The sequence below is a fragment of the Ctenocephalides felis genome, unplaced genomic scaffold (assembly GCF_003426905.1).
Source record: "Ctenocephalides felis isolate EL2017-DRISC unplaced genomic scaffold, ASM342690v1 CF-g0.4_SCAFFOLD_01886, whole genome shotgun sequence".
NCBI classification, from domain to species: domain Eukaryota; kingdom Metazoa; phylum Arthropoda; class Insecta; order Siphonaptera; family Pulicidae; genus Ctenocephalides; species Ctenocephalides felis.
The window spans coordinates 79,490,199-79,516,566 of record NW_020538040.1 but is presented as its reverse complement, the minus strand read 5'-3'; the positions used below and the strand labels follow the sequence as shown (position 1 = coordinate 79,516,566).

Below are 26,368 nucleotides of genomic sequence, written 5' to 3'. Positions count from 1 at the left end.
TTAGTAATTCGTCTTGATTATCGATTATGCTCGTATTATATTTGTTATAATCGTAATAAACAATGCATTCAAATTTATTCAATTTTTCAAAAAAAAAATCGATTGATATAATATTTAAACCCTGAATTTTTGTAATATTTAAAACCGATAAATATTGCTCAATTGAAATTTACCGTAATACCGCCAATAGTTTTTTACGAAATATATTGTTCCTAGATATATTCAAGGACAGCCGACTTGACTTGATGGACCAGAGAGATATAAAATATACGATTATCCTATTATAGCGATGTTTTTTCAAAGTTTATTCGAACTATAATTACTAAATGTATTATTTTTTGTGTATGAATTTTGACATTATTTGTATAACGTACTTCTATATTTTTAAATTTAATTATATTTATAAAATACTAATAATAATAATTATTACCAAAGATATCGAGTAGCAAGACAATGAGACCCTGTATACTTTCTATTCTGACCCCCAAGTTGATCTACTTGCGAAATGAGTAGTCACTGAATAGAGAATCCGATACTCTTTTGCATTTACGTTCTTTTCTCTATAATATTTTACAGTAATATTCGGTATGGTTTCAATGTCCTAAGAGGGCTCGAGATCTGAAAAACATATTTTTCTTAGACTTTTAGCTCATTTACGAAACTTTATATTAGCCAAATTGCCAAATTTGATAATAACTTATTAACCAATTTGATAATTTACTTTCGGAGAGTGAGGCAAAGCAAAATAATAAATTTTAATAATCACCAAATTTTATCACCCCCGAAAACCTGTCGCCCTGGGCAGTAGCCCCGACTGCCCCTACTGTAAATCCAGCACTGGTTTTAGACCAATATATATATATATATATATATATATATATATATATATATATATATATATAATTTCAGGACCTTTTAGGTCCTTTTTCAAAAGCAATTGAACGTATATATCGCAATCTTGTAATTTTAATACAAAAATATTTAATCAAGGTTCGCTAGTGTAGTAGATATCATTTTAGTTCAAACATTGTAAAATAATCAAAATTTAATTAATGAGTTAATAGCTTCTATTTATTTTTTGAAACAATAAATAATGGACTTTTTTAATTCGAAAACTTTAAACAAACCAAAATAAATCCACGTGCTTTGCGTGCATGTGCAGATATGTGTATAACTGAAAGTGTAAATACATTATTAAAAAATATCGTTTGAAATCAAGTTTATTCAAGTTGAAACTAAACGAAATTAATTATAATTAATTTTATGAGCAATATAATTTTTTCATGCTATTAATTATTATGGGCGATTCTTATAGCCGTAGTTCAAAAATAAACTTGTATTTATGTTAATCATATAGTGTACGTGTTACGTATACATAGTTCTGTAGCTCTGAGCGTGTTACGACCTAAATGGTCAGTTTCGCTTATCGAGCTAATCATCTCGAAATATCAGGCTCGCGCTTCGACCTAGCGAAAGTAACGAAAGCAACGAAATCTTGAGCTTCGTGAGCCTGGAAGGGAAAAGTTCCAAAAATCTTGTCAAAACCTCATCTGAAAATTCATTTGAGATTCATCATGAAGTGCGAGGCATTGGTGCGTGTGTTCCAGCGTCCGTGTGTTCGAGGCGCGCGCGCACTAACGCTGATTTAATTGTGCTTTACTAAATTAACACTGAAATTTTGCTCCTTACTCTTTCTGCGTCACTTGGAATAAATTTATGCGGAAAAGGCGCGTGAGCGATTGAATTTTTGGCGATTAGCCCCAGGTGGGGGCGCTCAAAAAGGAAAAATGTCACGGAAAAACACATAAGTTACATTGCAGAAGATAACAGTTTATAACGCTAAAACAAAATCTATTCACTAAAATACAAATTGAAGCAAATACGGAAATGGAGGAATACATCTCACTCACTGATGTCAAATCTCCTTTCAAAAAAAACTAAGCAGTTTACAATTTGTAAAGTTAGCACAAGGAAAATGCTGATCTTTTATATATTATTGATAGTTCTCAAAATCTCAAACTTCTAAAATTATATTAATTCATTCTCTGCATTATAGTATAAAATACTAAAATATCTTCACAATGTTACTGATAACTCATATATAAAGAACAAATTCATTAACTAAATCTCTTGAAAACTACTACATATAAATTTTAAGCGCCCGCCTAACTGTTAGCCCCAGACTGTTCTACAGTGTAGAATCTACACAATATATGCCATTTTTATAAAAAATACCCATATGGCTATTACTATTATGTCATTAAGCTCGTATATATTAAAATGAAAAATATCCGGCAAATGATTTATACCACAAATATAACATTTTTGTTAAATAACTAAATTTTAACAGAAGTTCAATTGCCACATGATAGAGACAATAAAACGAAAACAGTTTGTAATCATCTAGGCCTAAATTAGAACAATAAAGAAAAACAATTAAGCAGAATATTTTTAGATTTTATTTGAACATCAAAATTGTGGGAGGCCAAACATTTGACTAAAAACTATGAGCACAAAATATTTAAGATTTATTTAGCACAATTAAAATCTAAAAAAAATAATAATTATATAATCTTACCTCGATTCGCGCTGTTGTCAATTACGTGCAGTATAGTATGTAAAGTGCGAGCGATCGAAACCTTGAAATGAAAGAAAAGTAGTTATTTTATAATTTCTTAAAAATTATGCAGAACTATTGAATAAACGCATTATTCGCATACAAAAATTTTAAAGGCTTCTATTAGAAAACTTATTTGCATATATTCTATACGGGGTGAAGTTCCCCTCTACGCTAAATCCTGTATAGATCGTGGTCGGAGAAAGTACAACACAAATAAGCGGGCTGCTTCTTTTTCTAAAGTATAAGAAATCACTAATATTCGACAAAGGCATGGATATAGATTATTGATACGAAAACCTTATGCATGAAAAGTCTCAAACTCGCATACATATTTTTTGCATATCTTTATTTAACCCTTTTTTTTTGTTACCGAAGATATTGATTCCGAAGGGTTCGAAAAGGAACAATTAGATAAGGTAAAAACTCGTTACATATCATATGCAAAAACATTTTTAAAAGGGGCTTTCATTAGGGAAAACTGCACGTTTACAGCAGGATGGAATATTTTGCAATTTCATTCCCTTTGCCGAAAATCCGATATTTTTAACTCTTCCCTTACTTTGAATTTTGTGTATTAAGACAGCGCACTTGGGGATGGGCACCCACGCGCCCCATACCCTCTCTTCCTTTTCACTCTTGCTTTCTTTCTTTGTTTCCTTCTTTCATTTTTCTCTCTTTCTTTCGCTATCTCTTTCATTCTGTATCGCCTCTTACTTCCAACCCTATAGGTATATATTCTTAAGCCGTTCGCGTATGTATACGTAGATATATGGTATGTTTATGGAGATATATAATTGCACACACACATTTGATATATATATATATATATATATATATATATATACGTTTTGGTAAGATTACTCTCAAGATTCGTATAATTAAAAATACAAAAAACAAAGTACTTCAATGATAAATTTTGTTCATATGGACAATCATCACCTCAATTTTCAATGTCAACAATTTCCGAAATAATGATTTTTATCAAATATATATTTTTTAAAGTATATAACATGAATTAGCTTAATTAATTATTAATTTTAATTAAATTATTAATTAAAGTATATAACATGAAGAAATTAATCACTATGCGTAAAATTATGATTGTTTTATACACATTGAAATAAGTATATACTTAATATTTGCGCTTCATTAATTTATTTTTACCGTGATTGTCATAATTTTCATTGTTTGAAATTTCTATTTTATACTTAGTAATGTAATATAATCCTCTAAAATTTTAACCGAATGGTAATTTCCAATATTGCAGGTACCTCTAAATACAAGAAAGAAAAATATTTATATTTATATATATATATATATATATATATATATATATATATATATATATGATTTAACGGTTAATTAATGGTGATATTTTATTCTAAACAAAATATAGACATATTGCTTGAATTATGTTACCTGTAATTGAATTTAAATATTCTGATAGCTGTATTGTTGCTATTTCTTTCGTTATTTAGAGCAAACTTAACTTTTAAGTCTATTTACCCAGATTGTATTTTTAAAAAAATCATTTGGTTTAAGGCCTGGAATAAGAACGATTTTTAATATTTATTATTTATTATGATGAACAATAATTATTATGATTGATTATAATGAATTATTAATTATCGAACAATAAAGTCAAAATTATTTATAGGTTCAATTTAATTGCAGCTCAATAAATAATCATTTGTTTATTATCAGTTTAAATATACTTTCGTCAATAATTTATTTTTGTCTTCGTTTTAATAAAATAAGTACGTGAATATCTTTTTTGTACAATAATTGAGAAATTACCTATATTTCAAAAATAGGCAACTTTTAATTTTATTATTAAATTCAGATGCCATTTTCTAAAAAACTTAAAGTTTTATATAAGTGAAAAAATATAAAATTAGAAGAAGAAAAAGTTTTTAATATTAAAATTGTATATTGTATGTTTTTAATATTAATATTGTAATATTAATATTAATATTGTTAATAACACAAGTTAATCCGTTTTTTAAATAAATTCTTATATATTATTTTAGATCAAATTATTATATTTCCAATGTAGTTTTTATGGAACTAATTTGTTACTACAGTCAATATACAACTTTTTATTATGCAAAGCCATTATTATAGAGAGATCTCTATAGATTTGAACCGCAAGTGCGCGCGCGAAACAAATAAGAGTCGGCGAAGAGATAGTTCCCGAATTCGTATTTTTACTGCTGAAAAATTATTCACAAAGGACTTAGTTGATATAGAAGCGCCGGTGTCCCAGGTTCAAGAAACTCGTATATTCAAATAATTTTCACACACACTCGGAATGAATCACTTTATTTATGCAAAACATTTTAGAGAAATAACCTATTCCAGCTCCATTTATTGGCTGTATAATAATAATGCATTGATTAATATTAGAAAAATTGCATATATATATTTATATATATATATATATATATATATATATGTGTGTGTGTGTGTGTGTGTGCGTGTTTTGAGGTAGTATTTAATTTAAGTTAATTATATTAAATTAACAGAACTAGAGGTCTATCTGCTTATTTTTACACAAGCTTGTTTATTGGTATTTTTTATTATAATTGATACGGTATTAGTATCTTTTGTTAAAATTTCAATTCAATGTTTGACCTTAACGCCTAGTAATTTTTCCTAAATAGATCTGATATTCTTAAAATACCAATTGTTAATACTAAATTAAAAATGTAAAATAAAATATATATGTTAATTTTAATAATCCAATTTTATAATTATTTTAAAACTATTTATTATTGTCTAAAGCTACCACGCCATAAAGTTGGCATCGAAATTTCAAAGCGTTTACTATGATGCAATACAAAACTTTGCAAAACTTGAAAATTTATTTCATAATTAAGATGAATAATAATTAAAGTTCTAGAATATAGAAAATCTACACATGATACTTGATTGATACACCAAAATGTAAATTGAATCTTACACAATAAAATATGCTTGTGGCATAGAAAATTATTAATTTCATTTCAAAATTTTATTAAAAAATTTACATGGCAGCAAAGTTACATTTTTATTTACTTAATATATTATAGTGTTCCTATAATTTTTGCAAATCAGTAACAAAAGTATTTTCTTTCGTTGTAAGCTTTTTCGGTCATGAGCACTGTTGCTTAATTTAGTTTACTTAATTAACGAAACCTTAATATAATTTTTAAGTACATGTTATTTAACTATATAAGATATATAGTTAATTTTTAGTTAGATTCAACAGTTTTTTTTTCTGTATAACCTCAATAAAAGCTCACCTCTGGTCAGGGTAAAAAGGATAAACCTAACCATCACCCTGGCAAAAGAGTAAAAAATAAAAAATAGCAAATAAAAAAATTAAGTTAAAAAAAGCAAATTAAAAAGAGATAAATTAAATAAATAATTATTCCAACTCTACTGATAAACATTTCTGACAAAATACCAGATTAAGGTTATATACAGTGTTTTCTCTGTAAAAAATGCACCCATGAAATTTATATTTGGCATTGGTTGAATAATGTAGCTATTATTTTGTAAAATCCTTTTAAAATTAAAATAAGACATTGCGACTGTTTGTACCCCGCCTATGGGATAAAAAAGGCCAGGTTACAAATGATTAAAAAACAGGTTAAAAAACACATTACTACAAGGATGAATTAGCTGGGAGTTTTACTGAACATAGTTGTTCGTTTGATTTGCGGTGATTTGTTTTATAATTGGCTTGGTTTTTATAATATAATTACTTAAAATCAAATTAGACCTTTGTGTCCCGCGCTACCCTGTATACACACACACACACATATATATATATATATATATATATATATATATATTTGTGTGTGTGCGTGTGTGTACAAATTATACAAACCCAGAAACCTTTATATATAAAAGTTAGATTTGCATCAATTCGCAATAGAGTTGCAAGTATCGATAATATTTAGATATATCCGCAGATATACACTAATATATTGATAGTATTGAATCAGCACACAAGCAATTGTAAAAATACAATTCTATTACAATAATATTATGAACCGTTCAAGTATTGTGCAGGTAAGCATATTAGGGGATAAAGAGCTACCCCTTTGCTAAAAGCGGAAGGGGCGATTTTGGCAATATTAGCAAGCACGATAGTGCATTTGATGCCCTTCATTTTTTGCGATTGATACTGACCTTCAAAATAATTGTTTGACTTTGTGTGAAAATTTGATTGTAATTGCTGTGCTACTATCGAATAACCCTAGTGCTAAAGGTACATAAAAAAATATTTTAATAAAAATAATAAAAAGCAAATAAATATATTGTTGCTCATGGTGTATGCATGAGTAGGAATATTAGCAGCTCTCTTTGGCAGATCTAATCTTAAACAATATAAAGAAATTGATAATTCTCTCTCTAACCATGACAATTTAAAAAAATTACAAAACACTGGCAAAACATGTAGTAGATCCTAATGATCGGTAAAACATAAATCGTCAAAAATTTAAGTCAAAATTTGTGGCAATAAAAAACGAACTAATTTAAAAATCTTGTGCTTAATTTACCTTTTTTTAAAAAAAACAATAATTAGAGATATTGCTAGTTTTAATAAATTGACTCCATAGCAGTATCATTGCAAAATAATAATTATTTCACATTGCATAATACTTTATTACATTGGGATTTTGTACTTTTATTTATTAAATGTGATGAAATGATAATAAATCATTAGTCTATAAAAATATAAATTATAAAATTGAAGAACATTGCAATTTCTAAAAAATTGAATTTTTGCATCTCACACTATCATACATACGTTGTGAAATTTTAAAGGCTTACATAATTAAATAAATATTTGATTTATAAATTGTTTTGTGCGAATATTGTTATTTTGCAATTTTATTCTGTCTGACAAGTCTAAATTGAAACTGGGAAAAATACAACAAAAAATCAAAAATCGTAAATTATTAGGAGCAAGAATGAAAAATATCGATAACATTAATTTCTATAATATTGAAATTTACTGCAAAAAGGTAAATAAAACAGCAACAATAATTATAATTCTAGCAAAGCAATACCGTGAAAAATCGAGATAAAAATGCACTATTATGTAGATTTTTGTAAAAAGAAGAAACTGTCTGAAAAATTTTACCCATACGGAAATCTAAATTAAAAGCAAAACTAAGTCAAAAAAAAAGACAAAATGAATTCTAAATATTAAATATTTCCAAAATTTGAGCTTGTAGTTAAATATTGATGTTGTAGTCATGATTAACATGCAGCACAATATAGAGCTGCATCAATTAAAGCTTTGAATGCATATAATTTAATATTTTATGAAAACTGATGATATTTTTTTAATTATTATAAGCTCCAATTGCTAGTTTTTAAGATTTTAAAATATGTAATTATTAACTTTCCGTAGGGTAAATTATAGTAATCGCAAAAAAATCGAAAATGAAAAGTTTCTGAATATTTTGGCATACCTTAGAATAAATGGATGTACGTGTGTGTATGTGTGTTCGTGAATGTGTGTGTATGTGTGTTCGGATACAAATTTTCGTCGACGATTTCGAGAACACGGATGAAGCGATTTCAATAATTGAAAAAACATTCGATTCGTATTGATAAGGAGACGTGCTGATTAGTTTTTGGCAAAGGCAGGTCTAGCCGTTCCAAAGATATGAGGCAAGAAGTGCCAAAAACGGTAACTCAGATTTTGAGAGAACGGAGCGTCCGATTTGAATAATTCAAAAAACATTTATTAACAAGATGAAAAACTGATCAAATTTTCATGAACGCAGGTCTAGCGGTTTCGGAGATCTAGTAAAAAAAGTAAATAAAAATGCCATCTGGCGGTCAAAAATGATCATTAGACATATGCACATCAAATTATCAGATATTTTATAGACATTTTAACAATAAGTATAAATTTTGTTTACATTCCTATGGGTTCCGTACTAATGCTTATCCATTAGACGGCGGCGCGGCGCTTACGCGCTTCGATATTTCGTCTCTATGCAGATAAATCAGTACGATTGCTTTGAAAAAAAGTTCAGAATTTCCAAAATATTTCAAAATACACTTTTCTTCAAGAAGTCTTTTTCAAAAAAAAGTAAATTTTTGTCAAAAATTTATAGTTTCTCAAAAATCTAATTTTAAAGAGTAAATTTTTTTCAAAGATGTTAATCTTTAAAAAAAAAAATTTTGGTACGAAAAGTTCCAGCAATTTGCCTTAAGGCACGATGTCATGCGCCCCACTAGTTTAGTTTTGATCTGGTACGAATTACTCATTAATTATAAATGGGAAAATGCAAATATGTAAGTGTGACACCAAGTACGTTCGAAAGGTACCGTATATTAAAACTTCGAACCAACATTAGCATTATTTTTTCCATGACCCTTTTAAATTGAGAGAAGTTTTAGAGCCAGAAAGATCATTAAGATGCGCAAAAATTCCATCAATAAAACATTCATGTTATGGGTAATAGTATTAATCAACAAAAGTTTTTAGTCCTTAGAACTAATAATAATTTAGTACTTTAGTCTAATATGTAAATGATAGCATTCACAAATACCCTTTATATTTAAAAATAGTACGTTTAATATAAATCAGCCATAAATATTTTGTCTATTAGGGTAACATATCCAAAACTGTATAAAATTTTGTTTGGAATTGAAACTCATTTATTTTTCTCATTTCTGAATGATTATATGACAAAATTATTAACATATACTTAATTAATGAAAGCACATTCATCACCAAATTTTATTTGATATTTGTCAGTGATTGGACATTGAAGTCGATTTATAAAATATGTTTTTTTAAAATCATATCGTTTGATTTGAAGTAGATTTATAATATAGATATTTTAAACAGTTAGTTCAAATTCTGAATCGTAATATAAAATACAATTCATGGGCCAAGTGGCAGACACATTGTCAAGACGGATTTCACATATGATTAGCCAAGTGTGGTGAGAGACTTTTGACAGGTGAAATATATTTATATAATCTTATGGTTAATCCTACATTTTTTACTTTGGTTTCATCGAATAAGCAGTATATGTGTCGATCAAAATTTAATTTGTCAACGTTATTGATTTAAGATAATTAAACTTTTTTTAAAATAGCAAGTAGGTGTTGGTCTAATATGTTGATGGGACATAATATTGTAAATAAATTTTAATTTGATTGAGCAATATTATCAAGCATACCATTTATACAAAAATAATGAATTATTGATTATGAAAAATATATTATAGTAAAAAATGTTACAGAATTATGTTTTAATATTAAAAAAATTATTTAAAAGTAGATCGAATAGAACTAAGGCATTTGTTGCTAAAATTCTGGATTTAATTCAGAAAAATATATTTTATAATTTATATTAATATAATGGATGTTATAACATTTATATAGGAAACAAATCATTTTAACATTTGTTGAATTTTTATCTTTCTTTAGGGTAAGTTATAGTAACCGCAAAAAAATCGAAAATGAAAATTTTCATACCTTTATGTTTACGTTTGAAAGGATGCTGAACATTTTGACATACCTTAAATATGTATGTGTGTGTGTAATGTATGTACGGATACAAGTTTTCGTCGACGACTTCGGGAACACGGATCACCCAATTTTAACGAACAAAAAACATTCGATTCCTATTGATAAGGAGACGTACTGATTAGTTTTTGGCAAAGGCAGGTTCAACCTTTCCAAGGATACGGGGCAAAACGTGTAAAAATAGTAATTCAATCTTTGAGAGAACAAAGCATTCCATTTGAATTATTCAAAAATAAATTATGTTTTATTTGTATTGACGAAATGAAGAATTGATGAAAATTTTGGGAAGGCAGGTCTAGCGGTTTCGGAGATTCAATAAAAAAGTAAAAACAAATGCCATTTGGAGGACAAAAATGATCACATCATATTATCACATATATGCACATCAAATTATCACATGTTTTATAGATATTTTAATAATAAGAACAATTTTTGTTTACTTTTCTATGGGTTCTGTGCCAATGTTTATCCGTTTTTACTGCAACGCGGCGCCCTCGCGCTTCGATAATTTGTTTTTATGCAGTTACGTATCGCGATTGCTTTGAAAAAAAGTTCAAAATTTCCAAAATATTTGAAAGTATGAAAAAAAAATTACATTTTTCAAAAAGGTCGATTTTTTGAAAAAAAATAAAAATCTCAAAAATCTATTATTTTTCAAAGTTCTAAAAAAAATTTAATCTTTTTTAAAAACTTTCATTTTTGGTACTGGAAGTTTCATCAATTTGCCTTAACACGATGCCATGCACCTAGTGGTCAAATGGTTCAAATATAACAAATAATGAAAATAGTTTTTTATACAAATTTTGCAAACATACCATGTCAAAAATAATGTTAAAGTTTTACTGACTGCAATAAATAAAGGCCTACTAAGAATTTCATTGTTTATTCAAAACGGCCAGATAAGTTAACATGCCAGACGATCGAAATGTATTGTCTTTGCAAATTATTAACTGACTGCACCTTCGACTTACGTATGTGCCTTTGAAAGACTGACAATTCAGCCGATCATGTGTACTTTTCCTAACCCGAAAATATCCATCCCTCACCCTCTCGTAACATCGATACGAGTCGCATGTCCCCTTTTTATAACTGCATCAAAGTCATTCACGTTTGTGGGCAATTTTACAACAAATAATGTTATGTTCATCTCTCATAAAAGGTTGCCGTAGGCTGTTTAGGAACCACATAAAATAAACCCTATTGACAAACTTTGATTTGCTTGATTAAAAGCATATCTGACAGATATTTGGGTAATATTTGCAATGCCTTTATAACGACATTGCGAATTATGGTACGTGAAACGTTTTTTTCATACCATAGGGTCAATGTATCAATGAAATTGACAATTAGGTTCGCAAACGTTTCATTTTTCATATGTATATGGCGCCAAATTTGTATTTTTAAATTTTGTTTCAATTGAAGATAGTATTATACCCAAATTTCTTTTTTAATTTCAAAAAAAAAAAAAAAAAATTTGAATATCAAAAATTATTCGAATCTTAATTTTAACTCTAGATAAAATTCTAAAGCTCACTTATATACTTCAAATAAATAATTTTACCTTAACAATTCAGTTTATATAATTCTTGGAAATATAAGACAAGGTCCTTGAATTCTATCTCCGCTTGATTAAGCTTTATTTATTTTTTTCATATAAAACATGTATAAATGTCGTAGTCCAGTTCATAAGTTCTTATCTTATGTTTATAAAATATGAATAATGAAAGTGACAGTATTTATAATAATCTATTTAAAAACATTTAAAATTCCTCTATAATTTCATCACGGTATAGGAAGTTCCAGCAATTTGCCTTAAAGCACGACATGTCATGCACTACTAGTTTATATATTATATTTAGTTATAATTTTTATTTTTCTTTTGCAATTAATATATATATATATATATATATATATATATATATATATATGTGTGTGTGTATGTACGTATATTGCGCAATGGCAAATAGCTAATGAAGTTTTTCTTGATAAATCCTGCATGCTATTTGAATATATCTAAGCCCATATATATCTTAATCTAACAATAAGTGTTACAAATGGTTTGAGAGTATCAGAAAAGAATCTAAGTATCAGGAATTTACATGTTACCCCTATTTTGTATTCAAAAACAAATAAGTGCACGTAAAATGATAAACATCTTTAAGATATGTTTATGTCACTATACGAAAAACTCACATAATTTTTATTTAGAATATCGTGATTATTGTAATCTTGATAAATAAAATAAAATCAGTTTATTCCGACTCATATAATGACTATTATATTTTTATAATATAATAATTATTTATAGTACAAAGCATTTGTTATACATTTTTATTATTAACTTCACGTAGGGTAAGTTATTGTAATCGTCCAAAAATTGAAAGTGAAAATTATTGCATATCTTTATGTTTCAGTGGTTTCTGAACATTTGGCACACCTGAAAAAAATGAATGTGTGTGTATATGTGTATGCAGTGTGGATGTATGTATAAATGTATACTTTTTGTCGACGTTTTGGGAAGCATCGCGCAACCGAATTGAGTTATTCAAAAAGCATTCGATTTCTATTGATAAGAGAACGTGCTGATTAGTTTTTGGCAAAAATTGGTCCAGGTGTTTCGAGGATACGAAGCAAAGAGTGTCGATGGCAATTGAATTTGTGAGAGAACGGAGCATGCAATTTGTATGATTTATAAACATTCCATTTGTACTGATGTAATGAAGAATTAATTAAGTTTTTGCAAAGGCAGGTTCAACGGTTTCGGAGATCAAGAAAAAATTTATAAAATGTTATTTGGCGATCATGCATATTGCAATTTGAATCTACCGATATGAACTGGTATTTAAAACTTTCAACAAATTTCAAAGTGTTCAAAATTTTCAAAAAAAAAAAAAAAAAAAATCAAAAAATTCCAAGTTTTAAAAATTATAAGTATTTTGAAACAAAGCATTTGTTTCGATGTTTAAAGTTTTATAATTTTTTCAATAATTTCAAAAATGACCAAAATAGTCAAAATTATCAAAGAAATCTTTATTTTTTCTTCTAAAACTTTTAAAAAATTTAAATTTTAGTACGGGTAGTTTCAGCAATTTGCCTTGAGGCACGATGCCATGCACCACTATAGTTATTCTGCAAATTGTTAACCATTACCCGAAATATAAAATAAGTTCAATTAAATACCTATAACAATATAAATGAATTGATACATACCCACAAACACGCATATATATATGTATTGTTTTTTCGTTACAATGAAACATATAAAAGCCAATTCGTAGAATTATAAAATGACATAACATTGACGATTATTAATGAATAAAACAAAAAATTAAAATAATTTTTATATAAAATTTTATTTAAAATTAAAACACCAAAACATAAATAAATATAAAAATTAAATATTAAAGCATATATTTTTTTATAAAACAATGAGGCTTCAAACTATTAATGTTTTCGAAATTATCAATTATTTTATGAATATTTGAACTGTGAATGTTGAATGTTGTAAATAAGGAAAAGTTTGAATTATTTATAATTATGTATAATAAATAGATAGATTAACAATATGACAAACCACATGGTCAAGTTTAAATATCCATGTACGGAACCTCTAATAGAATGATGTGAATGCATCGAAATAAAAGAAATAACATATAATAACAATATCGATCGTCAGGCAGAGCGTATATATTCGGAGAAAAAATAATGAAGGAACAGCGCCCTAACGAATTTGTCCGATATATTCCGTGAGACTCCAAAAATTAAAACGGTACACTCGATTTACATAGTCCCCATGCACGCATACGTACGCACATTTACTGATTGCTATTCATGAGAAGAAAAGTTGATCAATAATTGTCGCGCCGTGGAATGAGCTTGGAGGGGTTGCTTAAAATCCTACCAAGAAAACGATGTGCCATTATTATCTTTTAAATGAAAAAACTGCATGGCATAGCCCTTTCAGAAGGTTAGATACGCACCCCAACAGGCTCGAAACTCGAACGAACACTCCACGGCACACATCGTAATTACAATTTACTTTCGGCATTTTTAGTTTCATTACGAAATTCATTACGTCGCTTTTTTAAATCGAGATACATCGACAACTGTATTATGCGTTTCATATATAAGTTTGTATAATATTCAATTTTCATACAGCATATCTAATGTATATTTCATAAATAAATAAATAAATAAATAAATATATGGTATATATATATATATACATATACAGTAGAACCTCCTTATTCGCGGGGGATGCGTTCCGTAAAAATGCCGCGAATAAAGAATCCGCAAATACAGGATGGCATTTTGTATGGGATTACGGGAATACGTTCCAAGATGACAAATAATCCGCAAATATTGAAAAATCCGCAAATATAGGATGGCATTTTATATGGGATTATAGGGTATACGTTCCAAGATGTCAAAATAATGAAATGTACATACATAAAAAACTATATTTTTACTTATATTTATAAATGCATTAGATTAATTACTTTATATATTTAATTAATTATATTATACATTAAACATTTTGATCATTTTTGTTCAGAAATAGGCAAAGATTTGAAAAACTTTGTAATTTTTTCTTGCTTGGTAGTTTTCAAGAGTTTCTCCAATTCAGACTGATAAACGGCAGTCACATCTGCAATTTGCCTCTTAAAGAGAATACTTCTCTCCATAGATGGATCAATGTTCATAAAAAAATCACACAGATCATTTGCCATTTTTAAACCTTCACTGAGACTCTTTAAATTAAATGTTTTCAGTGCACGCTGAAGCCTCTTCTTCATTGGGTTGTGAATTTAACATTTCTTCCAAGTCGGTTTCAGACAAATCATTATCACGTGATTCAAGCAATTAGGTCTGTTAGCCCGTGTTACTCAATCACAATATTTGCTACGAATGAGTAAAATGAAGAAATAAAGCATGCATAGCAGCATTTACCACAGAAACGAACAATATTAACCCTTTCGACTCGAATGCCGCCGGTCCGGCGGCAAAATTAATATATATCTCGAAATTCGCGAGTGGAAAGTGTTAAAGCATACATATATGATTCATTCATTTTCTGTTTGCTTACTTGATCAAAAACGCTGATAACGGAGAGGACGGCGAACGCAACGCAATTATATAGGTCAAAAAGACGGCATTTACAGAGGATATTGGATTTCATATACACTGGAATCCGCGAATAACGAAATTTCTAGCCGCGAATAAAGGTATCGGGTCGCAATTTTTTTGGCCGCGAATAGCGAAAACGCGAATGAAGAAGCCGCGAATAAGGAGGTTCTACTGTATTAGGGTGATCCTTAATATGGACATTCTCGAATTTCCTTGCTCCCAAAGGCCCAAATAGTTCCAAATTGATAAAAAACAATTCTCTCATAGTTTAAGCTCTTAAATTGGTTTTTAACTAGTACGCAATTCAATCAAAATTTTGTATTGAAATAGCATGAAAAAATTTTCAAAAAATTTAAAAATGTTTTTAGATATAATTTATCGAACCAATGAATGAGTTTTATTCAAAATTTGTCGCTAAGTTATACCTAAAAATTTTTTTTTAATTTTCAAAATTTTTTCCATGCTATTTCCATACGAAGTTGGATTGAATTGCGCACTATCTAAAAGTTAATATTATTAAGAGCTAAAACTGTCAGAGAATTGTTTTTTTACCAATTTGGAACCATTTGAGCCCTTGGGACCAAGGAAATTCGAATATGTGCATATTAAGGACCACCCTAATATATGTATAAGACATAACGCCAAATAAACAATTTTTAATTGTGGTATACATGTATGTATGTATATGACACACACACACACACACACACACACACACACACACACACACATATATATATATATATATATATATATATCTATATATATATATCTATATATATTTTCACACACATTTTTGTTTAACTGTTTAAAAAAAATTTCGTATCTTTATGTTTCTTTTACATATCTTTACGTTTCTTTACGTTACTGAACATTTTGGCATACCTTACAATTAGAAAAATTGATGTATGCATGTGTATGTATGTGCGTGTGTAAGTATGGATACCATATTTCGGGAGCACGAATTACCCGATTTGAAATATTCAAAAAGCATTCTATTCCTATTGGTAAAGAAAGGTGCTGAGTTTTTGGCAAAAGTTGGTTCAGCCAGTCGGAAATACTGTGCAAAGAGTGCAAGAAAATGGAGAGAACGGAGCATCCACTGTGAATGATTCAAAAAACATTTCACTTGTATTGACGTAATGAAGAATAGATTGAATTTTTACAAAGGCAGGTCCAGCGATTTTGGCGGTCAAAAATCAGATATTTTTGAATGGGGATCACATATCTTGAAAAAATTTCAAAATTAAAATAAATTTCAGTTTTCAAAAAATTTTCTTAGTTTTCTTAAATTTCTAGGTTTTCAAAATATATCAGTATTCTCAAAAAATAGTTTTAACATCATTAGTTTTAATTTTAATTTAAAACGCATACGTTTTGGCTATGGTCCTAGACTTCAATCAGTGGAAAAATAATTTTTCTAAGAATTAATAAAAATAGAACTAACACTCTGTCTATTGTAAGAAGTACTAGGATCGAATTCCGGTACTTTGTCCCAACAAGTTGATAAATATATACATAACAAAATATACTGGTAATACCGCAGAGTAAGATACTATTTTTTTTAGACACGTAGTTGTTACAGCAATCATTAGAACTATTATATCTTCTAGAAGATGCACTGAACACTGCTTATTACTAAAACGATATTGTTATTAGTAGGCAATCCATTAATTGAACCGACCTATAGTTTTTTTTTTTTTAATTTTTATACTGAACGCTATTAGAACTACAACCCTCTAGGGTGCGGATTTGATTGAAAATGAGATTTTGCAGCAATGGCGGATTAAGGACTATTGTCACTTGTAAACATATTGCTATCTATCTTTTTACAACACACTGTTGTAAAGTGGGTATCGAACCCGGTACCTCTGTATCAAGTCCTGTCGCTCTTAACCGCTTACCTACGGGTGAGCCCCTAAGAAACAAAAACGTTAATAAAATAAATATAAAAATTAATACGTGCTTAATAAAAATTTAATACGTTAATGCGTATATAAAATTAAAAACATTTAACAGAATACCATGTAAGAGTTTATGGTATAAAAATGAAACATGCTGAATTTGTGTGTGTGTGTGCGTGTATGTGTATGTGTGGAAATGCATTTGCAATGCTATAGAATATTTAAAAAAATTAACTAAAAGCATGCCAAGTGCGTTACTGCAGAGTACAAGTTTATAGATAGTATATCTATATAAAGTTATCGCAATACCGGTATGTATAATAATCGCAGCCCTGGTATGATTTAATTCGGTCATCATCAGAATCTCGTTTCTCGTGAATTATCAGAAACTTCATTGCGTCAGAGAACAATTGTTTTGAATATTGTAAAGGGCAGCCAGCTATTGTCCTATGTAGTGGCGCATGACCGTCTATACGTGTATATATTATACACATGAAGCTTATACCGTAAAAGGCTACGTAGTCTTTACAGGTACAGGGCAGCATTCGGATGAATATATTAATCCATTTGGATATGTGATTTGAAATTTTAAAATCAAATGTATTTCGAAGCGGTTTATGTGATTAAATATATCCATTAAAAATTAAAATAGTTGTTGATTGTAGATTTAACTAGTGGTGCATGGCACCATGCCTTTAGGCGAATTGCTGAAACATCCCGTACCAGAAATCAAAAAAAAATCAGGAATCAATAAATATTGATCAATGATTAATAACAATTGTTTTAAACATTTTCTTATAGATAATTATAATCACTATATATTTTATCGTTTATAAAATATACAGTGACGATCTTATCGCTCAAAAAATTTGAGAAAGTTTACATTAGCAAGAGGTGCCGAATGAATCCATCTGAGGGTATATATCTTACGATTAGAATAAACGCATTTGAAATATATATATTTTCACCCTAAATTGTAATTTTAAAATTCATATTTGAAGTATAAAACTTATATATAACATATATTATATATTATATAACGTATATTTTTGAAAATTTTGAAAAAAAAAATTCCTGAAAATTTTGAAATTAGCTTGAACCGTGTAAGTAAACTTTAAAAATTAACAATCTTGGTACGAAACCCAACAAAATTGTAACAAAATTAGTACTCATTTTTAAAAATCATATCAAATTCAATCAAGTGCCCGAAATCGTGGACCCGTGGATAAAAAATTATATCCAAACATATACACACACACGCGCGTACTTCCATTTTTTTCTAAGGTATGTCAAAGTGTTCAGAAACCTTCAAAACGTGCAGATATGCAAAAAATTTCATTTTCGATTTATTTGCGATTACTATTACTTACCCTACGGAAAGTTAAATATTAATTAATTTATAATTTATACAATTAATTCTACCAGTATCAATTGTATGGTGCATAGCATATAGTACATAGAAATCAGTTTTTCGAATTTGTTTTTATTTAGTCTTATAATATTTCTTCGATTTTTTAAGCTTTAAATTACAGCAATTAGCTGAAATATATAATTTTTGCTAGAAACAGTTTTATGAACAATTCAAATTAATTATAAAATATTTTTTCAACAATATTTTCTGTTATATATTTGATTATAAAGTACATTAAAACTTGATTATAACAAATACTTAGCGGGCGTCCATTAATCACGTGAGGTTTTTAGGTTTGAAAAAAAATCACAAAATATCATGTGGGGGAGATGTCACGTGTATTTATTTTTTAACTGATTTTTTTAAAAAAATTCAAACATTCCCAAAAAAATTCAAAAATTTTAAAGTTTTATCACGTAACTAAAAATACACGTGATGTTTGGTGGGGGAGGGGGGATAATTTTGAATATCACCAAGGGGGAGAAAGGACCAAAAATTCTTAAAAACCCGCTCACGTGATTAATGGACGCCCCCTATACTGATTGGTGATAGTATTGAGCATTGACCGTAATTTTTTTTTATAATTTTATAATATAATTTACAATGATTTAAATTATTTCACGTTTATTGTAAATTATGAGCTACGTTGCACACCTAGAGCTTTGGCAAAATTGTGACCATTTTTTTATTATTGTGGTTAATTTTCATAAATTTTGTTCATTTAAACTTTCGAACCGTAATCGTTAATAACATTTCTAGAACCACAGTAAAAAAAATAATGACACAATTGCTTCAAGTTCTCATTAATCATATGTGTAAAAAATATTGTTTCATTTTTGCAGTACTTTTTCTCTAAATGTTTTCCGCAGTTATAGAATATATGTCTCTAATTTAAATATTTCATATCATCATTTACACACGGAAGCAGAATAGGCTAAAATAATTACACGCAACCCAATATTATATTCGATCACTTTTTATTAGAATTTTTTAATCCTCATATATTTTAATCAATGCTGGAAATAAATTGAATGCTATTTTTACTTAGAAACATATTTAGATAAATATTTTTAAGTAAAATTGAATATTACTACTGCTTGATATCATGCTATTCCTACCCCAAAGTAGGAACATAAATAATTTGGTGGATTTATTAATAGATTTTCTGCAAAGCTTACTGAACAGATCACTATATTTGGTGCTTCTTACTGCTTTCCGACAGTTCAAAATTCCGTTATAAAAATTATATTTTGAATTTACCGCAGTAACATGTTTAATTTCAGTGACAAAAAGGCGCAACAATTTCAATAGTTCACCCGTAAAAAGGTAGGAGAAATGTAAATAACCTGAACGCGAAAATCGAACCCGAACGAAATGAGGGAATAGCAGCTTTGTTCAAAATTTGAAGATTTATAGGGGTTGGCATCGATAAATGTCAAATATATTTGCAAATATTTTTTGTTATTGAATAAACACTAATCGTAGTGTAGTTTGATTTATATATTTCAGAATCGATTGCATCACCCTTCGATTTCGATTACTTTCGGTTATTGAATAAATACAAAGCGTTCAGGGGTTTAAGTGATTAATAAAATGTACATAGTTCCACTGCATCTAAAAAAATTGCAAAATAATGTAATTTAACAATCCTATATAATCAAACAAAATTCAGCAATTCATTTTATTCATTGCCTGTCCAACTCTGACTAACCAAATTTTAGTCTATAAAAGTATGGAATAACCGATTTGTATGATTGATTTGTATGATCATTTAGTTTGTACACGATAGCGACGCGTTTTTGCAAAAGGCATTCACATTAATAATTTCTAACTTTTTCAAAAATTCTCTCTTCAAAATTAGGAAAACTAACTTTTTCACTACCTTGCACAACTGATAATTTTTCAAGTTAATTATGAAGAGAATGAACAGAATTTTATACAAGACTTAAAAGCAAAAAAACATATAGATCAAACAATATAATATAATAACATCATAGGTAAAGAAGAGTATATATTGCATATAATCGAACAGTGAAGTTCTTACTAGAAGCCCGTAACTATGATTTAAAAACAAATTATTTCATTATTAAAATCTTTTTATTGCATCCTTAAATAGTACTTATTTTTGTTTTTTTTTTTTTAAATTATATTTAAGTTATTTAGCAGGCTGCTCCTCCCAATGTCCCGGAGTAGCATCACTAAAAATTGACATCCCGGTTTTGACTTTAAAAAAATATGGTCACTGTACATAATAACATATCAGGCATTTTATGTGTAAAACGCCTGATCGCAGCAAACAAATACATGGCATTTTGACAGCATTTAGTACCATTTTGTATAAAAGGCGCTACGCAACATAACTTTGCCATAACATTAGTCTATTTGGGGCAGAAACGGCCCCTATCATCCAACATGTGTTTTAAGAAGCTATTCACCTTATAAGGCTAACAATAAGAATAAGTGCAGAAATCAAAAATTAAATGAGATTTAAGATAAAGCAAGAACAATAATAAACAATAAGGCGCCGCTAGTAGCTATATTTGTTTAGCATGATAATTCGGGATGTATGTTAATATGTCATATCGCAATTTGTTCGATTAATTTGTTTATTAATAATAACTTAAGTATTAATTTATACGAATGCTTTAGAGACTGCCGCCAACGTAATCAGATTAAACGTATTGCAAAATTAATTTCGTATAAACAATTATACGCTTGCAACGGTAATTATCAACAATTACCAGTGATTAGTAACGTCGTAGTGCGCGGTGTCCTTTGGTAACAGCGTCGCGGATGGCCGTTAATTATAATTAAAATTAACCAATACATGCTAAATTAATAATTATTTATTAGTCTTATGTTAACACATACACAATTACCGTTCGGGAAACGGTAAACAAAATCGCGATGCACACAAACAGACGATTGCCTATATACATGTGAGCAAAGGCAGAAATAATCGTATGTGAGGGGTTGCACTTGAGCCCTTTGAGTTATGAACATAAAATCATGCATATATGTATAGGCACACAAACATATACGAGGCAGAAAGGTCCAATTAGACCTTAAACGATTATATTGTGAAAACCAAACCTTTGTGATAACATCACAAAAAATAACACATATCGAACAAACAGCTATCTGACTATGTTCAGTAAAAATCCCCGCGAATTCATCACTTTGGAAAAATGTTATTTTTGCTTCTTTTCAAATTTTTTTAACCTGATCCTTTTTACGCCATAAAATGAGTCGGCCGCGGGGCAAACAAGTCCAATGTTTATTTTTCTGTTTTTGGTCTTTGTCCCGTAGGGTAAGTTTTGTAATTGTCCTACAATCGAAATTAAAAATTTTTGCATTTCTTCACGTTCGATTGCTATTGATAAGGACGTGTACTGATTAATTTTTGGCAAAGACAGGTCCAGCCGTTTCAGAGATACGGAGCAAAAATTGTAGAAAATAGAAATCGAGTTTTTGAGAGAACGGAGCATCTGATGATGATGATCTAAAAAACATTAAATTTGTAATGATGGGAAGAGATGGTTATTTGGTAAAGGCAGGTCTAGCCGTTCCGAAGATATAAAGCTAAATGTGCAACAAGTGGCAGTTTTTGAGAGTACTAAGCATCCGATTTCAATGATTCAAAAAACTTTTTGCTTGTGTAGACGAAACGATTGCTTTTGAGCAAAGATTTTTTTTTAATTTCTAAAAAATATTTTTTTTTACTGAATTTTATGCTTCGAATATTTCATTATGGTACAGGAAGTTTTAGTATTTTGCTTTAAGGCACGATGCCATACATCACTAATTTAAATAATACCCCACTCACGTGTTAATTTTCATGCAAGCTATATAAAAAAATGATGAATCTGACTTACATGATACTTAAATGATGAATTAATAATTCGTCTTATAAAACAATTAAATAACGAATACTTAAAAAATATATCAAGATCTCGTAAACTAAACAACAGTGCTCACAACCAAAAAAACTAACAACGAAATAAAATACTTTTGTTGTGGATTTTCAAACATTGCCGTTTATCTCTCGAAATCAACGTCGTAAGAATTAAGGCGATGGCTGGTTATACATTTTTTCTTTAACTTTCAAATATTGTTGTTAAAAAATTTCACGTGTATTTGAGATATTGGTGGTAGACCTTTTCACCCGTGGACCTTTAAGCCCCGCTCTACCCTACATATACATAAAAGTGCAGTAGGTTGTGCTATGTCAAATATTATTAGTTACAACCTATACTGCCAATCAACACCAATCAAATAAATCACTAATAGCTTTTTCAACAGTATATTTATTGCATTTGAATATTGAAGTTACTTTAAACAAACCTGTTCATAAAACTGATATATTGCTGATAAATAAATCATTTTTAATATCATATTTTATATTAAAGTAAATCATGTACAAACAACCCTTCGTTAAGGCGGCGAGTGCGCACCGTGTAATATGGAAACCGCGCTATGAGAAACTGGGAGTTATAGTGTGTACAAAACAAATTGTACATACTATAAATACAAATTTCTCATAGCGCTGTTACCATATTACACTGTACGATTCATGCTAATTTGTAGTGCGTTCTTGCGATCGCGTTGTTTGTGAACCGTGCTATGAGAAACTCAGATTTCGTATAAATTGCAGCATTTATATCGCGTTATATAAAGATCAATAAGACAGGATAAATTATAAATTATTTATATTAAATTGAAGAGTTTATATGAGGTTACGATAAAATAACGATATTAAAATCTGTTTTCAGGGCTCGCCCGTAGGTAAGCGGTTAAGAGCGACGGGACCTGAATCAGAGGTCCCGGGTTTGATACACACTTCGAGCAGCCTGTTCTCAGGCAGCAGTGACAACGATTTTCACTTGGAAATATAGATAGCAATATGTTTCCAAGTGAAAATAGCCCTTGCCCGGCATTGCTGCACCAATAAAAAAAAGTCAGCCCTATTAGATTAATTCTAATAACAAAAATCATCAAATATGGATGGATTAACCATTGGGTTACCGTCTAAAAAATATGAAGTAAGGAGAAGTTTCAGCCCAACAGCTCATAAGACGTAAGGTTCTGATTGCTGTTAAAAATATAAAAAAAAATCTGTTTTCCAACACAAAAATATTCAAGCAGATTTTTTTTTGAAAGACTAATGTTCTCTGTGTAAGATCTGTGAAAGTAAGCCATGATTATCTTGGATATGTATATAAATATTCATAAAAGATAGGAGTCGATAACAAGACTTGCTTTAATCTAACTTTTTATAACATCTACTTACTAGAATCATTCATTGTTTGCGCGCAATACAGTGAACTTATGAACAGTTGAACGAAAACCGTGTTATAGGAGGTCCGTACATCTCTAGAAACTACTTGATTATTTTTTATATCAGCGCCTATTCCATGCTGAACATCAGCAAATTTAAAATGGTCGTTCTTTAAAAATGTCCAAATCAAATGCCAATCGTTTGATTGGGCGTCCGCATATGATGAAAACTACTTGATTTGATGTAGATTTTAATACAGATTAAAGAAGTTTTTGCATTTTTATTTTAATTGCCATTAATTTTCAGTTTTGTGTATTAGCTTTATCGAAAAATTTTATTATATACAATATTTGGTGTGCGGTGTACGATTTATTTCTTGTGCTAATATAACTACACTTTTAATATTTTTTATGTTTTTGGAAAGATTTGACTTTATTTTAATCATAACTAAAAATGGGTGTACATTTACCAAATGAAAAATTTAACATATAAATGTTCATGTTTAGAAAAAAGCAGCTATCAAAGATACTAACTAAAATAACCTATAATAATAATTGATCCATTAATTAATAAATAATTTATCAATTACTTGTTAAGGTAAAAATAGCAAAAATGTAACAAAATAATTTGGATTAAAATAAGGCAAGATCCATTTGATTTAAGATAAGAATGTATAAAATAAAATATTAAAAATTATTAGTATTAACAAATTAAATAAATTAGTATTAATAAATACTAAAATAAGTGATTATAAAGAATATAAGATGAATAAAATATTTCGAATTAAAATACGATGCAAAAACCAAGCTAATTATTTTTTTTTAATTTCACGCAAACGAAATCTCGGGTACAGTTTGATGAGATAGGATAATGTTTTTTTCTAAAATAAAAGTAGCCCAAGTTACGCCCAATTACATCAGCTACCTGTCGAACAAAAGTTTCGTCAGAAGCGGTTCAGCCGTTTTAGACATTAGCCCAAACAAAAAGGCAGGCAGACAGACAACATTCTAGAAGATGTTACTTTGGTTATGTAACCTATTTATATTCATATGCATATATTAAACAACAACATTTCCAATTGATATCTTCCAAACAAAATGATATTATCTGTAATTGTAATTTATTTGTCACCACTGTAATTCATTTTTTTTTATTTCTGGTTGTAAAATGTATTTTATTTAAGTGTGGATGTCGACTTTAATCAGTAGCTACATACAAAACACGGAACGTCCATATGTTTTGGCATAGATTCTAATTTGAATTACTAAATTTAATTGGGCGCGCAAGGCAAAATTATAAACTTTGATGATCTATAATTCAATATATAATTCTTTTAATATAAGCCTAAAATATTATAGGCTTATTGTAGGCCTATAATATTTCAGTGTGGTATTTTAGACTACGAAATCTGTCAATTTCGTCAAAAAACAAACAGCATGTGTTTACGAAGAAACGGCTCGGCTGATCTTCACCAAAAACTAATCAACGCGATTCCCAAGCAATATCTATCGAACAGTTTTTGCGATTCAATATTGTGGGCTTATATTATTTTGATTGACAATAAAACTATGCAATATAAAAAAAATATTGTGGGCTAAAACTTTCATACTTCCCTGAGAGAAACCTTTACAAAGAGACGGCTCGTCCGATCGTCGCACAAAACTGATAAACGCAAGTCTTATTGAGATACATCGAATGGATTATAATTTTTTGCAATCGGTCTAGCCGTCTTTTAGACAACGTCGACAAAATGTCAAAAATCGACTCACATACACAAACACACGTACGTGTATATAGTTTTTCCAAATTTGGTTGCATTCGATTCAGAATGGCTTGAAATGCCGAGAACACATGAATTAAGCAAATAGAATATTTCGCGAAAACAAACCTCTTCTTCGGGAAGATAAAAATACATTTTGCATACATCACTTACAATAAATATTATGTAAGTGACTACTAGCCACCATATACAATAAAATTTTAAGTTTCTTTCTACTAAAATGGTAATATTTTTAATTAAACTTATCAAATTTACATTATGTACTATGAATAATATTATTCCGTAGTATAGATTAGATTAATTCCTACCTTTAAATATAATTTATCCTAGAATGGAAACTTTCACAAACACACAAAACTCAATTAATGCAGCACAAATATAAAGTAAAACTAAAAAGTCTCCACATTATTTCCACGATAACTAAATACATTATTTTTCACTAATTCAGTTATTTGAGTTCCTGATCACTTGAACAAAACAATCAAAATTTGTCACATAAAATGTTGCTCGTCATGTAGGTAACTAACTAATGTCGTTTGTGATGAATACACTTGTTCACTTCAACTGTTACACTTTTATTATGTTGGGCAATGCGCGTACCTGTTAAGAGAAAATTCTGTTTAAAAACGATATATGTAATGACAGGTATACATATTCCTTATGCCAAAAGTCCTTTTCGAGCGGTAAATGTCATAAA

General features: G+C 28.8%; 1 protein-coding gene across 3 annotated transcripts in view; it reads right to left on the bottom strand.

Moving 5' to 3' along the window:
• Positions 1-26,077, bottom strand: part of LOC113377507 (protein jim lovell) — a 99,858-nt gene extending 73,781 nt beyond the window's left edge. For all 3 annotated transcript variants that reach the window (XM_026617858.1, XM_026617857.1, XM_026617859.1), the window contains exons 1-2: positions 25,980-26,077; positions 2,579-2,639 (exon numbers count right to left, since the gene is read on the bottom strand). The gene's annotated coding sequence lies outside the window, so the exon portion shown is untranslated. The remainder of the gene's footprint in view (positions 1-2,578; positions 2,640-25,979) is intronic.
• Between the last annotated feature and the right edge of the window lie 291 nt (positions 26,078-26,368).